We start from the raw sequence: 13,607 nt of genomic DNA on the forward strand, positions 1-13,607 counted from the left end.
TTCTTTATTGTAATGTAATAGCGCCACCGCGTGGCTGCTTTGAGCAAGAAGAAGAAAAAAAACTGGCACCGACAAGCTTTAAAACTCAGAATTGTTTTTGAGCCATAATGCATAAAACATTTTGTCTCTTCCCCCAACTAATCCCCCAACTCACTGATTGAACTCAAATCCTGCAGAAGACTTTCTTAATACATAGTGAATAGTTGTTTATTTCATTCTCTGTATTATTTGTTCTTGCTTTGTGATGGAATAACCAGCGGTGCAATGTAACTCAAAACGCAGGCTATACTGCAGTTAATTTAAAGTAAATGTCCTTGACGTGAGATTGTCCACTCCCTCCTTTTACCTATTGACTGTATGATATAATATAATTTATTAGCCACTCTATGTTTCCACAATGAACACAATGTTGTTGTTGTTTTTAAAATAATCTCACTGCCTACTGACGAATATCTTAATCGGTGTAACAACGTGTGAATAAATATTTCATCAGCATATATTATTCATTATGTTGTTATAGAAGGATCATTAAAAAAATTAACATCAAACACAAAATCCAACATTTATTTTACATGTATGATGAGTTACGATACTTCCACAGTTTTTCCTACTGGAGTTATTCCTTCACTGGGCGATTGTTTCAACATGTAAATGTAAAAATAAATGACCTATAGCCTCGTTACTACGTTTAGTTTAGCTATCGGCCTCACAACTACATTTGCAATTATAAGAAGAAGCCTATTGTGAGACTCATAAAAATAAGAAATCAAATTAATTATTGTCAAGCGTCTTCAGTGTGGATAAAGTTTTGCACGATTGAATTATTCTCATTACCCATCAGCCCCCCCTTCCCCTCTATGGCCCCTTTCCCTTTGATGAGCCGACAAGTGGAGAAAAGTCCGTCGACGTCGGTCCAGGTGTTGCTCTTCGAAAGTTCGTTTAAAATTATTGTCAACTTGGCTACTTCATGCCTCAAAGATAAATACATGTACATGTGTCATGCGAGGCCCGTTTTGAGAAGTTTTGATGAGTTTTTTTGGCTTTTTTACTTGGACTTCAACTATCGACGTCACAGATGAGCACCTGAATTAGCAAGGAAGCTACGGGCTCGTTTTCACGGTAAGAGTGTGAATATCAAAGTAATTTTAATTATTGGTTACAGTTAAACGGTAACAGCACACATTAAGTGGTGAAATGGGTAATGACAGTGCACTTTTAATAATGTCGTGTTTTAAAAAAAGGCCTCGTTGTACCGCAGGTGTTAGCATTAGCATCAATTAACGATGATTGAGTGAGTTTGTAGAGTGATTACAAGTCAGGCGTTGACTCATTTTCTTGTTCATTTGCTGATTTATGTTGAAATTAAGATTAAATGGAGGGGATGGTGGTCAAAACTATGGATTTGGGTTCATGCACCTGGTTAATGGCGCACCGCCTTTTGGGATTTATTGTGAGTTTAAAGCCCAGCAAACGTGATGTTGTTTATTTGTTTTTAATTTGACCATTTTTTACTTTACTGATAAGGATTGAAGGTAAGTAGAAGTTAATTTTACTTGGTTATTATGACTGCCTGCTTTTTGTGTCAATTCCTGCGTTGTCGTGAGGCTTTTAAATTTGTAATACTGTTCCCATCATATTAAATATACACACCCTTTTTAAGGCCCAGATATATATTTTTTGTATACATTTAACATAAGGGTAAGCATGTTCAATCATAGCAGAACTACTCATTGACTAACAAATAAGCAATATCAAACCTCATTTCTATTTCCTTTGCTGAGAGATTACAGAACAAATATCACTCAAGTACCCCTAATTTTACTACATCTATGGCTAACATTTCTTTGCTTAGCTAAACTATTTATATATTTTCTGAATAAAATTGAACATATTTTTTAAATATTACACAAGCATAGATATAAAGATAAATTAAACATCACCAAGATAGATTAATGCATACATACATGTTTGCATTACCCACACAGATGTACTCCCTCTCGTCAAAAATTGTGTTCACATGACACAGCACATAATGGATAACAATGAAGATGTCTTACAGAGCCCAGTTCACATACAATACCTGACAGAAATATCCATAGATACCCCCACCCCCACCCCAGTACCCCTGCAGCTGTAAAGCACAAAGCTATAACAAGGTCCCTTTAACCTGAGTGTGCTGATCTTTCTCAGGAAGACTTCAGCGAAAAACTGAGATTAATAACACTAATAAAAGCAGCAGCATATTTATAATGATTTCATATCTTTCAATAATAATAATAATGAAACCATTGATTTATATAGTGCTTTGCTAAATACCCAAAGATGCTTCGACAAAAAAAAAAACAATCATGTAAGGGGAAAGGATGACTCAATTTATGTAGCTATGCTTGGCTCTTATGAATAAGATATGTTGGAGACTTGTATTGTCACAACATGACTCATAACTGACAACTGCCTGATTTTATTGAGTTATATAGTGAACAAAATTTACAAAAAAATTAAAAAGCATCCATCATTATAGAACTGTGTCCCGACATTAACAACAAAATAGCTTGGCCGTGGAAAGGTTGTAACGAATGTGGGAGGGGCTTTCCAGAGGAACTGCCTGTTTTTAAATCCCACCCCCACTCTACCATTCGTCAGCCCGGCTAGCTCAGTCGGTAGAGCATGAGACTCTTAATCTCAGGGTCGTGGGTTCGAGCCCCACGTTGGGCGCTACACTTTTTTTTTCATCTTGAGGTTATGTTGCTGCTATTGTATATGTCTTCTGTATTTTTGTTAGATTTAAACAAAGGACTTAAAATAGTTTTAATAGCTGGTATCTTTATTATCTATGATTTTATGATGATCATAATAGAATAGGTGCGTCCCTGGGTGGGCTTGAACCACCAACCTTTCGGTTAACAGCCGAACGCGCTAACCGATTGCGCCACAGAGACCTGATGCACTGTCACCCAACTCTCAAAAAAAAAAAAATCTGTGGTATATAGTACAGGTTAGCCCTGTTTCCACCAAGCGGCTCAGTTAGATTCATCTTGGTACAGCACTTATACGTCCTACTTTTTGGGACCCTTCTGTTGGGGTAACAAGAATCGTTCTGACCCTAAAAGGTGGAGTTAAACACTATGGTCCATCAATTGGATGAAAAGAATCATCACTTCCCGTGAGACAATGGCAAACAACCCCGCCGTGTTTAAATACACAGCCGATTGTTTACGTCTGTATTTCTCCTCGCAGCACACAGCCTTCTCTTAAATAAAGCTGGGTTGAGTTTTTTTAATAAAGAGCTACATGTCAGTGACAAAGTGGATGAACTGCTGGATGTCTTCATCGTTGGTTTTGTTTGTGTCACATTTTTCTTCTTAGTTGAATTTATTAGCGGGTTAGCTGTTAGCGATTAGCTGCTATAATGTGACGCTATTACGTAATTGACGCGGCTATCGGCATCCAGCTTGCATACCACCTACCAAAGAAGTCACGACTGGCTGTGGAAACGCAAACAGGATGAGGCTTTACCGAACCAAATTGTACAGATCTGTACCAGAGTGCTGTGTGGAAATGGGGCTTCTACAAAGAACATGGCGACTTAATAGATCCAATGTGTCTGGACTCATTATCTTCAGACTCTGTTTGAAGTTGTTATGTAATATGTAGGGATGGGTATGAACCACACAAATGTTTTGGCAAAAGAAAGGCTTTGATTATCCAACAGTTCTCTTGTGATATTCTGTAGGTAGCTGCTTGTTTTTAAACCCCTCCCCCAAATTTGTACACAGCAGCCCGGCTAGCTCAGTCGGTAGAGCATGAGACTCTTAATCTCAGGGTCGTGGGTTCGAGCCCCACGTTGGGCGCAAGTCTTTTTGAATGAGAAGCAGTGATTTTCAGTTTCCAAGCAGATGTATTGGGCACTTCGGACCTATTTCTAACACTTTGTATTTTCATATTAATAGACAACAATAAGGATGAATAAGCATGAGACTCTTAATCTCAGGGTCGTGGGTTCGAGCCCCACGTTGGGCGCAAGTCTTTTTGAATGGGAAGCAGTGATTTTCAGCCTCTAAGCAGATGTATTGGGCACTTCGGACCTATTTCTAACACTTTGTATTTTCATATTAATAGACAACAATAAGGCCGTTGAACTAATTTTAAAGTGTCTTGTCTTGCCCGTTCTTCAGGCTGTTAATGCTCATGTGAGGGGAAAATGGCTCATTACATTATCTTTATAAGTAGGGCCAAGAAAGAGACTAAAATGTGACACTAAGTTTTTTGAGGGTCTCGTGCTCTAACCACTATGGAGTCTATCGAACTATGATACACATGTCCCCCCACAGCAGTAAACCTATGCAGCTTGTGTCTGTTCAAATCTCCCCTTTGCTGAGCTCAAAGACCTTCACAATGTACTGTCATTTCAAAACTGGAACAAGCTGCATGAAGTCATTAGCTGGGACAAGAGATCTAAAATGCCACGCCCAACGTGGGGCTCGAACCCACGACCCTGAGATTAAGAGTCTCATGCTCTACCGACTGAGCTAGCCGGGCTATGACTGTCCCAATCCCCCTACTGAGACAACACATGTACGCTGGCAGGACTGAGTATGTCCCAACACCCACTGTTAAGCCTATACAAAAATAGAATCCTGATCCCCATGCAGTAACCTTGTCTCTGTGGCGCAATCGGTTAGCGCGTTCGGCTGTTAACCGAAAGGTTGGTGGTTCGAGCCCACCCAGGGACGAGTTCCTTTTTTTTTTTGCCCAGTAGCCTATCACCCACTTACCTGTTGTAACATTTTTTTGACCTTTCCTGAGTGAGTTCCTCCTACATCATTAGCGTAAAGACACAAGTGTATACATAAGTAAATGTGGAAATAAGTACTCGGAGAACTTATCTAATCTGTACGGTCAGGGGTAGATGGTCACCAGTTTCCGTAGTGTAGTGGTTATCACGTTCGCCTCACACGCGAAAGGTCCCCGGTTCGAGACCGGGCGGAAACAACTTTTCCACTTTTTGTGTTGTCTCTTAGCTGGAAGGTCAAGGGTTGGATAAAGTAGGGTTGACAACATAGCCTTCAACCTACACTAGCCGCTAAACTAGTTTGTTTGAGTTTCTGAGTGGAGGGTTTGTTCGAGCTGTTGACGATGATTTAAGATCTTTGGAGAATGATTTTAAGAACAATCATCATCAGATTGAGACCGGGTGGAAACACATCTTGTCTTGTTCTTCTTTTACACGTTTTCCGTCCTTGATTATTTAGCAGTGTTTCATAAACAGTCATTAATCAATTCAAAGCTTTTGTTGAAGTCTCTTGTTTGAAGCTGCAGTTGTTGAGGGAAAAACTGGAAGACCAGACCAGAATGAAATCAGATTTTATCTTGAATGAATGAGGAGAACATTGTCAAACAGACTTGTGGATCATCTTAGATTTATTTAGCCATCGTCAAATAACATAACTACATCACAGACAATAGCTCAGACATGCTGTTGACCAGAACCTTGTGGTTACTGGCATCGTGCTCAGAATCTCACAATAGTTGACATGCTGGTGGACCAGGACTCTGCAGTCACTGGCCAAAGTATTCTTCTTCACAGTGTTCCTTATATTCTGATAGAAAGAGCCCACAAATTCTTGACTCTGTATAAGGCATGAAAACTCATCTTCTTGACTCTAATGTCTATGTTAAGCTAAATCTCTCAGACAACAACAGACACTTAGCTCCAAACCAAATATAACTCTACATAAGGCTGAATTAGTTATCGTTTTCTGATCGAAATCGCGATTTCAAAAAACGCGATCACGGGATCTCTAAAGCCACGGTTTTCGGCAGTGCTTCTCCTGACTGACCCAAGAGCTTTTGTCAACCAATTTACACTTACACGCCGTCTATTCTGCCCCTGCGTGTGTGTGTGACTTCTTTAGCCTGATACACAGCTCGAGACATCAAAACATAAGTTATTCATCTCATAATGTGCTAAACAACCGAAAAGTCTGCTAGCTTGATGATAACGTCTATGAGATTTTGAATAGGAATGCTAGCGGTTAGCATCCAGCCCCTGGCTACCTAAATCTATCCTGTGAGGGCAGAGGTAGGTGGTCACCAGTTTCCGTAGTGTAGTGGTTATCACGTTCGCCTAACACGCGAAAGGTCCCCGGTTCGAGACCGGGCGGAAACAGCTTTTTCCATTGTCTCGTAGCTGGAAGGTTCAAGGTTTGATTCCCGGGGATTGACAAAGTAGGATTTGACAACATAGCTTTCCACTAGCTGCTAAGCTATCCGGGTTTGTAAGTCCCCTTGTGCGTGTTTTTTTTCTTAGAGAACGGAGAGAAGAGACTTAGGTTCAAATTGAACAAACCAGAAGGTTTAAAAAAACAAGGAAATACAATGCAGATACCAAGGGCGTTTTCCCAGCTGGGGGTCTACCTCGCTGACTTGCAGGTCAGCTCCCAAAACCAGAGGATAGACCACTACACTACAGAAACTGGTGACCACCTACCTCTGCCTCAGAAAGTGTCGGTATACAAAGTTTCACATAGTTTCGCCCCTTTTTCTCCGTTTTGCAAAAGTTTCACATAGTTTCGCCCCTTTTTCTCCGTTTTGCAAAACGGAGAAAAAGGGGCGAAACTATGTGAAACTTTGTATACCGACACTTTCTGGTTTTGCAAAACGGAGAAAAAGGGGCGAAACTATGTGAAACTTTGTATACCGACACTTTCTGAGGCAGAGGTAGGTGGTCACCAGTTTCCGTAGTGTAGTGGTTATCACGTTCGCCTCACACGCGAAAGGTCCCCGGTTCGAGACCGGGCGGAAACAGCTTTTCCACTTTTTGTGTTGTCTCTTAGCTGGAAGGTCATGGGTTGGATAAAGTAGGGTTGACAACATAGCCTTCAACCTATACTAGCCGCTAAACTAGTTTGTTTGAGTTTCTGAGTGGAGGGTTTGTTTGAGCTGTTGACGATGATTTAAGATCTTTGGAGAATGATTTTAAGAACAATCATCAGATTGAGACCGGGTGGAAACACATGTTGTCTTGTTCTTCTTTTACACGTTTCTTTTCTAAACTTTGTGGTAAGACTGTTTTTGTAAAGTCAAACTAGACTTTGGTCCGGGGAAAAAAAAAAAAAAGATACGATTGAGTACTTAGATCAATAATTCAATTAATTTTAAAAAAGAAACTGCAGAAGTACAGATTTTTATTTTTGATAAAATGCGCTAAAATTGGACCTGACCGGAAGGAACCAATCTTCGCAGCGAGTGCACCGGGGGCGTTAAAAAAGACGTACACACAACTAAAGTTTGACAGCAGAGGCAGACACGCAGGTTAAGACGGCAAAACTAAAAAGAAATAAAACCACAAACTAACTGTGCAAAGTGGAGACTCTACAAAACAAACCGAAGAGGCAGCCGGTTTTTCACCTAAACCTAACCTAAACCGAAACCTTTCTAAACTTAAAGTGAAGTAGCCGAAGGCTAAAAACTCATGAACAGAACTGAACTTCAAAATAAAGGAATTGAAAGGAAAACGTTTGAGTGGAGTCCAGTCCTTTGGATGGAGGATCAGTCCCTTTTCAAGTTGGGAAGCACAGAAGAGAAACTTGACAGTTTTCCATCCTTGATTATTTAGCAGTGTGTCATAAACAGTCATTAATCAATTCAAAGTTTTTGTTGAAGTCTCTTGTTTGAAGCTGCAGTTGTTGAGGGAAAAACTGGAGGACCAGACCAGAATGAAATCAGATTTTATCTTGAATGAATGAGGAGAACATTGTCAAACAGACTTGTGGATCATCTTAGATTTATTTAGCCATCGTCAAATAACATAACTACATCACAGACAATAGCTCAGACATGCTGTTGACCAGAACCTTGTGGTTACTGGCATCGTGCTCAGAATCTCACAATAGTTGACATGCTGGTGGACCAGGACTCTGCAGTCACTGGCCAAAGTATTCTTCTTCACAGTGTTCCTTATATTCTGATAGAAAGAGCCCACAAATTCTTGACTTTGTATAAGGCATGAAAACTCATCTCCTTGACTCTAATGTCGAACATCTATGTTAAGCTAAATCTCTCAGACAACAACAGACACTTAGCTCCAAACCAAATATAACTCTACATAAGGCTGAATGATTTATCGTTTTCTGATCGAAATCGCGATTTCGAAAAACACGATCACGGGATCTCTAAAGCCGCGGTTTTTGGCAGTGCTTCTCCTGACTGACCCAGGAGCTTTTGTCAACCAATTTACACTTACACGCCGTCTATTCTGCCCCTGCGTGTGTGTGTGACTTCTTTAGCCTGATACACAGCTCGAGACATCAAAACATAAGTTATTCATCTCATAATGTGCTAAACAACCGAAAAGTCTGCTAGCTTGATGATAACGTCTATGAGATTTTGAATAGGAATTCTAGCGGTTAGCATCGCGAATGTGTCAATTGTTGTCTCAGGTTGTAACTTTATTAAACATACTCTAGAGATACAATCTGAAAATGAAATTACGCTCACAGGCAAATGTTTCGGCCGTATAGCTTGAAGAAAATATGGAGACATTGTTGGCTTCTCTTGTTGCATAACTACTGTGAACTAAGTCAACTACGGCAACCCCAAAGGCACAAAATATATCAACACTTAAGACCAGACTTCTGTCAAACTGACACTAAAACCAAGAACATCACACCGTCTGAGTGTTTCGTCTTAATAAATACATTTGAAATTAATTATTCTCTACAAATAAATAAACTTATGATATTACATGTATCATCCAGTAATAATAGATCCCTAGACCTTGATAAGTCAGTCATCTGTCAGCATGTGAATGTGGAGCCGACCCGAAAAGGTGGAGCTAAACACTGCAGTTTGTTGATTGGTCGAAAGAATTGTCACTTCCCGTGTTACGTCGGTAAACAGAACTCCGCCGTGTTTAAACCATTGACTGTAGTAAACAGCTGATTGTTTACGTCTGTATTTCTCGCCGCACACAGCCTTCTCTGAAACAAAGCTGGATGAGTTTTGTAACAAAGAGTCACATGCCAATGACAAAGTGGATGAACTGCTGGATGTCTTCCAGCGCTGGTTTTGTTTGTGTAGCGTTTTTCTCCTTTGTTGATTTTATTAGTTAGCGGTTAGCTGCTATCATATGACGCTATTTACATAGCCGCTATCGTCATCCGGCTGAGACGCCGTCTACCAAATAGGGCACGGGTGGCTGTAGAACGGCAAATTGGATCAGGCTTAAGCTTTTCAGTACCGTTATTTGGCAAACATATTCTTTGCCAGAATTAGAATGTAGCCTAATCAGATATTTAGCGCACCGTATAGAAACCCGTGTGCATATTAAGCACGTCTATTAAATGTAGATTTTTGCACGGCCTAAGTCAAGCCGTGCAATAATTTCAAGGCCGTGTTGTTTTTTAAATAGGCTGTGTAAAAAGCGGTTTCAAAGCAGGCTACCTAAATCTATCCTGTGAGGGCAGAGGTAGGTGGTCACCAGTTTCCGTAGTGTAGTGGTTATCACGTTCGCCTAACACGCGAAAGGTCCCCGGTTCGAGACCGGGCGGAAACAGCTTTTTCCGTTGTCTCTTAGCTGGAAGGTTCAGGGTTTGATTCCCGGGGATTGACAAAGTAAGATTTGACAACATAGCTTTCCACTAGCTGCTAAGCTAGCCGGTTTTTTAAGTCACCCTGTGCGTGTTGGTTTTCTTAGAGAACGGAGAGAAGAGACTCAGGTTCAAATTGAACAACCAGAAGGTTTAAAAAAACAAGGAAATACAATGCAGATACCAAGGGCGTTTTCCCAGCTGGGAGTCTACCTCGCTGACTTGCAGGTCAGCTCCCAAAACCAGAGGATAGACCACAAATGTTAAAAGTCACAGTTTTATATACAGTAGTTGCAGTAAGGTGCCTCCTCTGAAATGTTCGTGTCCTGTCTCAGCAGAAGTTTTGGCAAAGGTCACATATGAAATGTCCCACTAGTCTTGTAACTTACTTAAAAAAATACAGATTGTGCTTAAAAACATTGTGTGTTATTTTAAGTTACTTTCTTTCACTTGGTTGTTCAGTTAGGAGGAACTAGTATTTAAGTTAGGCTTTTGTGGGTTATACAGGTTTGACAGAGGCAGTATTTTAAAGTTATAGACTGGTATAGTAATGACGTATTTTTGTAGGCCAACCCGAAAAAATAGCGCTGGTGGTTCCTCCGAAAATTCGCCTATGGGATTTTTGCATTGGATTTTGGATCATTGCAGAAAATAAGCTCTGTGTCAAACACAGGTTTCTGACGCGTTGTTGTTTTGTTTAGCGGGATAATCTTTACAGATGAACATCATTTATATGAAGTTTGAAGAGTTAATGCAGCCGAGAGAAGTAAAAAGCTAACGTTATGCGCTAGCGAACTACACTGCGGTCGATTTATAAAGACGTCACGACCTAATCAGTGGATTTGACAAGATAGCTAAATGTTAGCTTAATAAGTTGTTTATTAACCTAATATTTGAAGAGCACTGAAAACATGACTATAGGCTGTAAGGTGGATTGGGCAGAGAGTTCCCGGCGTGATGACGTTGAATGTCTGCGACAACCACTGTAGTTTCAGTTAGCTACTCGTTAGCAACCACCGTTTAAAGTTTGCGTAAAATATTTAAAAGTCACAAGTGGGGTTTTAGGTAACGTAGTTTTTCTCGTCTAACAAGACGTCAACATCTCTTCAGCTTGTGTTAACCACAGACCTTATTTCAGGCGTCTAAACACAAACCCATTCAAAATCCCCATTGACTTTTAGAGTTAGGAACCCATGGCGCTAAAATGCTACCTCACTTCCTGGTTTTAGGACTCAAAACTACACCTACACGTCTATAGTAGATGACTCTAAATGTAACAAAAATGGGCCTGTTTCGTGAAAATCTTTTAGATTTTGCTAAATGGAACGAAATGGGCCGGTTTTGCAAAAATCTTTCCAGTTTTGCAAAACGGAGCAAAAGGGGCAGTTTCTTTATTAAAATTGGGGCGAAACTATGTGAAACTTTGTATACCGACACTTTCTGGTTTTGCAAAATGGGCCTGTTTTGTGAAAAATCTTTTAGGTTTTGCAAAACGGAACGAAAAGGGCCGGTTTAGCGAAAAAGTTTGAGGTTTTGCAAAACGGAGCGAAACATTCTACGCCAACACTTCCTTGTCTCGTGCACTTATCTAATCTGTGAGGTCAGAGATAAGTGGTCACCAGTTTCCGTAGTGTAGTGGTTATCACGTTCGCCTAACACGCGAAAGGTCCCCGGTTCGAGACCGGGCGGAAACAGCTTTTCCACTTTTTGTGTGAAATCAGACCGAATGATGAAGAATGAAATCAGACTGTATCTGCAATGCCTGAATTGACGACGAAGAACTAAACATCTGCTGTGAAATACTCTGACTCTGTTTTCTGCTGTCTCAGTGTAAATGGATACTCAACTTCTCAGATGCACACAGAGCAGTTATCTAGTGTGTGAGGTCAATAGTTGGAGTCATCAGTTTCCGTAGTGTAGTGGTTATCACGTTCGCCTAACACGCGAAAGGTCCCCGGTTCGAGACCGGGCGGAAACAGCTTTTTCCACTTTTTCCGTTGTCTCTTTGCTGGAACGTTAGATGTGTAAATAAATAATGTTAGAAATAAGCATATGTGGAAATAAATGTAAGATGTTTCATTTTTTTATTTACCAGTTTTAATTATTAATTCACACACTTAATTATTTATTTATAATTCTATTTATTTATTCAGACATTTAGTTATTTATTCGTGTATTTATTCTTTTTTTATTATTTATTTATTTGTGTATTTATTGTTTTATTCCAGTGTTTATTTATAAATTTATTTATTGATACATTTATACTTTGTCAGTTATTTTCAACTGTAGAGTGTAGTTTCTTCAAAAAGGGTTTTAAAGGCAGACGTGTCTTTTGCCGACAGACCCGTGTACTGAGTGGTTCTGTTTGCGACCTTCTTCGTGGTTTTTCTAGAGATCAAAAGGGAGTGTGTCGTCCCTGGGTGGGCTCGAACCACCAACCTTTCGGTTAACAGCCGAACGCGCTAACCGATTGCGCCACAGAGACGATGTTGGGATGAGTGTGTGTTCAGTAACATGTTGTGTGTGTGCTCTGCAACAGTGGGGGATGGGAAAATACTTAGCAGAGCCACAGAAGGCTCTTGGTTATTCTCTATTTCAAGACCCCGTGAGGTACTCTCAAGCACTCTGTCAGGCAGGTTTAAGGATATTGAGGAAAAAGTAAAAGACAACCACAGCTGGTCTTTTGTATGATGTAACAAACACAACAGATAATTGTTTTAAATAACAAACAAAAGGGAGTCTAATGGGACACAAAGCAAGACATGCAGAGAAGCTCAGCTAAGTCGTCACATTTAAAGAAAAGGGTGCCTGGTCAAGATTGGACTGTTCAACATTTTAAGTCAATTGGTACTGCCATAATAGCAGTTTAAGGTGGGATGTTTTAACAGTTGCCAAGCCTCGGCTGCGATGTGTTACACAGGGAGTTGAAATAGTGGGGCGGTTTCCCCTGATCCACCATTGGAGTAACAGAGGCATAAAGGGGGTAGGAGGCAAAAAATAAACTTTGAGCCGGCTGGATGGAGCATTGCTTGGTGTTTGCATGCCTGAGTGCATGTGTATGTAGTGCTCCCATTGTGTACAAGCTGTGACTTTAATGCTTCTGCAAAGCCGTGACAAATTCACATACTGGAACACCCATATTAACCCTCTGAGGTCCAAGGCACCGCATCATGGATAAAAAAATGTGGATATGATGAGATGAGATTTATATTTATATCAACTTTATTGTCATTACACATATACAAGTATAGGGTAACGAAATGAGGTTTGGCATCTCACCAGAAGTGCAAATTAGCAGAAAGTGCAAGAATTCGTTCTATGTACAGTGGTTACAAAATTTACAGATGTGGTTAAAGAAAAGTGAATTATTAGGTATATGTGGCTGGATGGATTATTGGGATGCTATAAATATAAGTAAATGCTATAAATATAAGTGTATACAGAGGATTAAATATACAGATTAAGGTGCAGAGAAAATTCTTATACTAGTGTACAGATAATATTCAGAATATGTACATATTATACAGATCGATAATTTACTGTGGTGATATGAACATACTATAATACAATAATGTGTGTGTGACCAGGAGGAGTGGTGGGGGGATGATGTATGGGGTGGAGTTGCTGGGTTTATAGTCACTGATGGCCTGGATGCCCTGCCACATGCGTCTGGGGTCGGAGTTGGAGAAGTGTTCCTCTACCTTCAGCTTGTAGCAGTGCTTGGCCTTGATGATGCCCCTCCTATGGTTTGCCCTGGACACGCTGTAGGCCATTGCGTCACCTGATCTAAAGGCGGTGTTGCGGGCCTTCAGCAGGAGACGCACCTCCTTGTTCATCCAACGCTGCATGGCAGAGATAATAAATAGATAATAATAATTATAGTTTGATACACTTAAACAAGTATTTATTTAATCTTTTTTTTATTTCTATGGTTACTCCTGCATTTAATTGGTTGTACTACTAAACAATAGGTTTGTTTGTCGTTCTCAGTGTTTTAGCCCTTGAAAAAAAGATTTC

The 13,607-nt window shown here is 40.2% G+C and overlaps 1 protein-coding gene across 2 annotated transcripts in view; it reads left to right on the top strand.

Annotated features, from left to right (window-relative positions):
- The window catches only part of rgp1 (GP1 homolog, RAB6A GEF complex partner 1), a 242,800-nt gene that overhangs the window by 209,299 nt on the left and 19,894 nt on the right, over window positions 1-13,607 (top strand). The window contains exon 1 of one of the 2 annotated variants that reach the window (XM_079371072.1): window positions 102-105. The exons of the other annotated variant lie outside the window; for it this stretch is intronic. The gene's annotated coding sequence lies outside the window, so the exon portion shown is untranslated. Of the gene's footprint in view, window positions 1-101; window positions 106-13,607 lie in introns of those variants that run through there. 2 annotated transcript variants of the gene reach the window in all.

This window comes from Symphodus melops (assembly GCF_947650265.1).
Source record: "Symphodus melops genome assembly, chromosome: 20".
Lineage (NCBI taxonomy): Eukaryota > Metazoa > Chordata > Actinopteri > Labriformes > Labridae > Symphodus > Symphodus melops.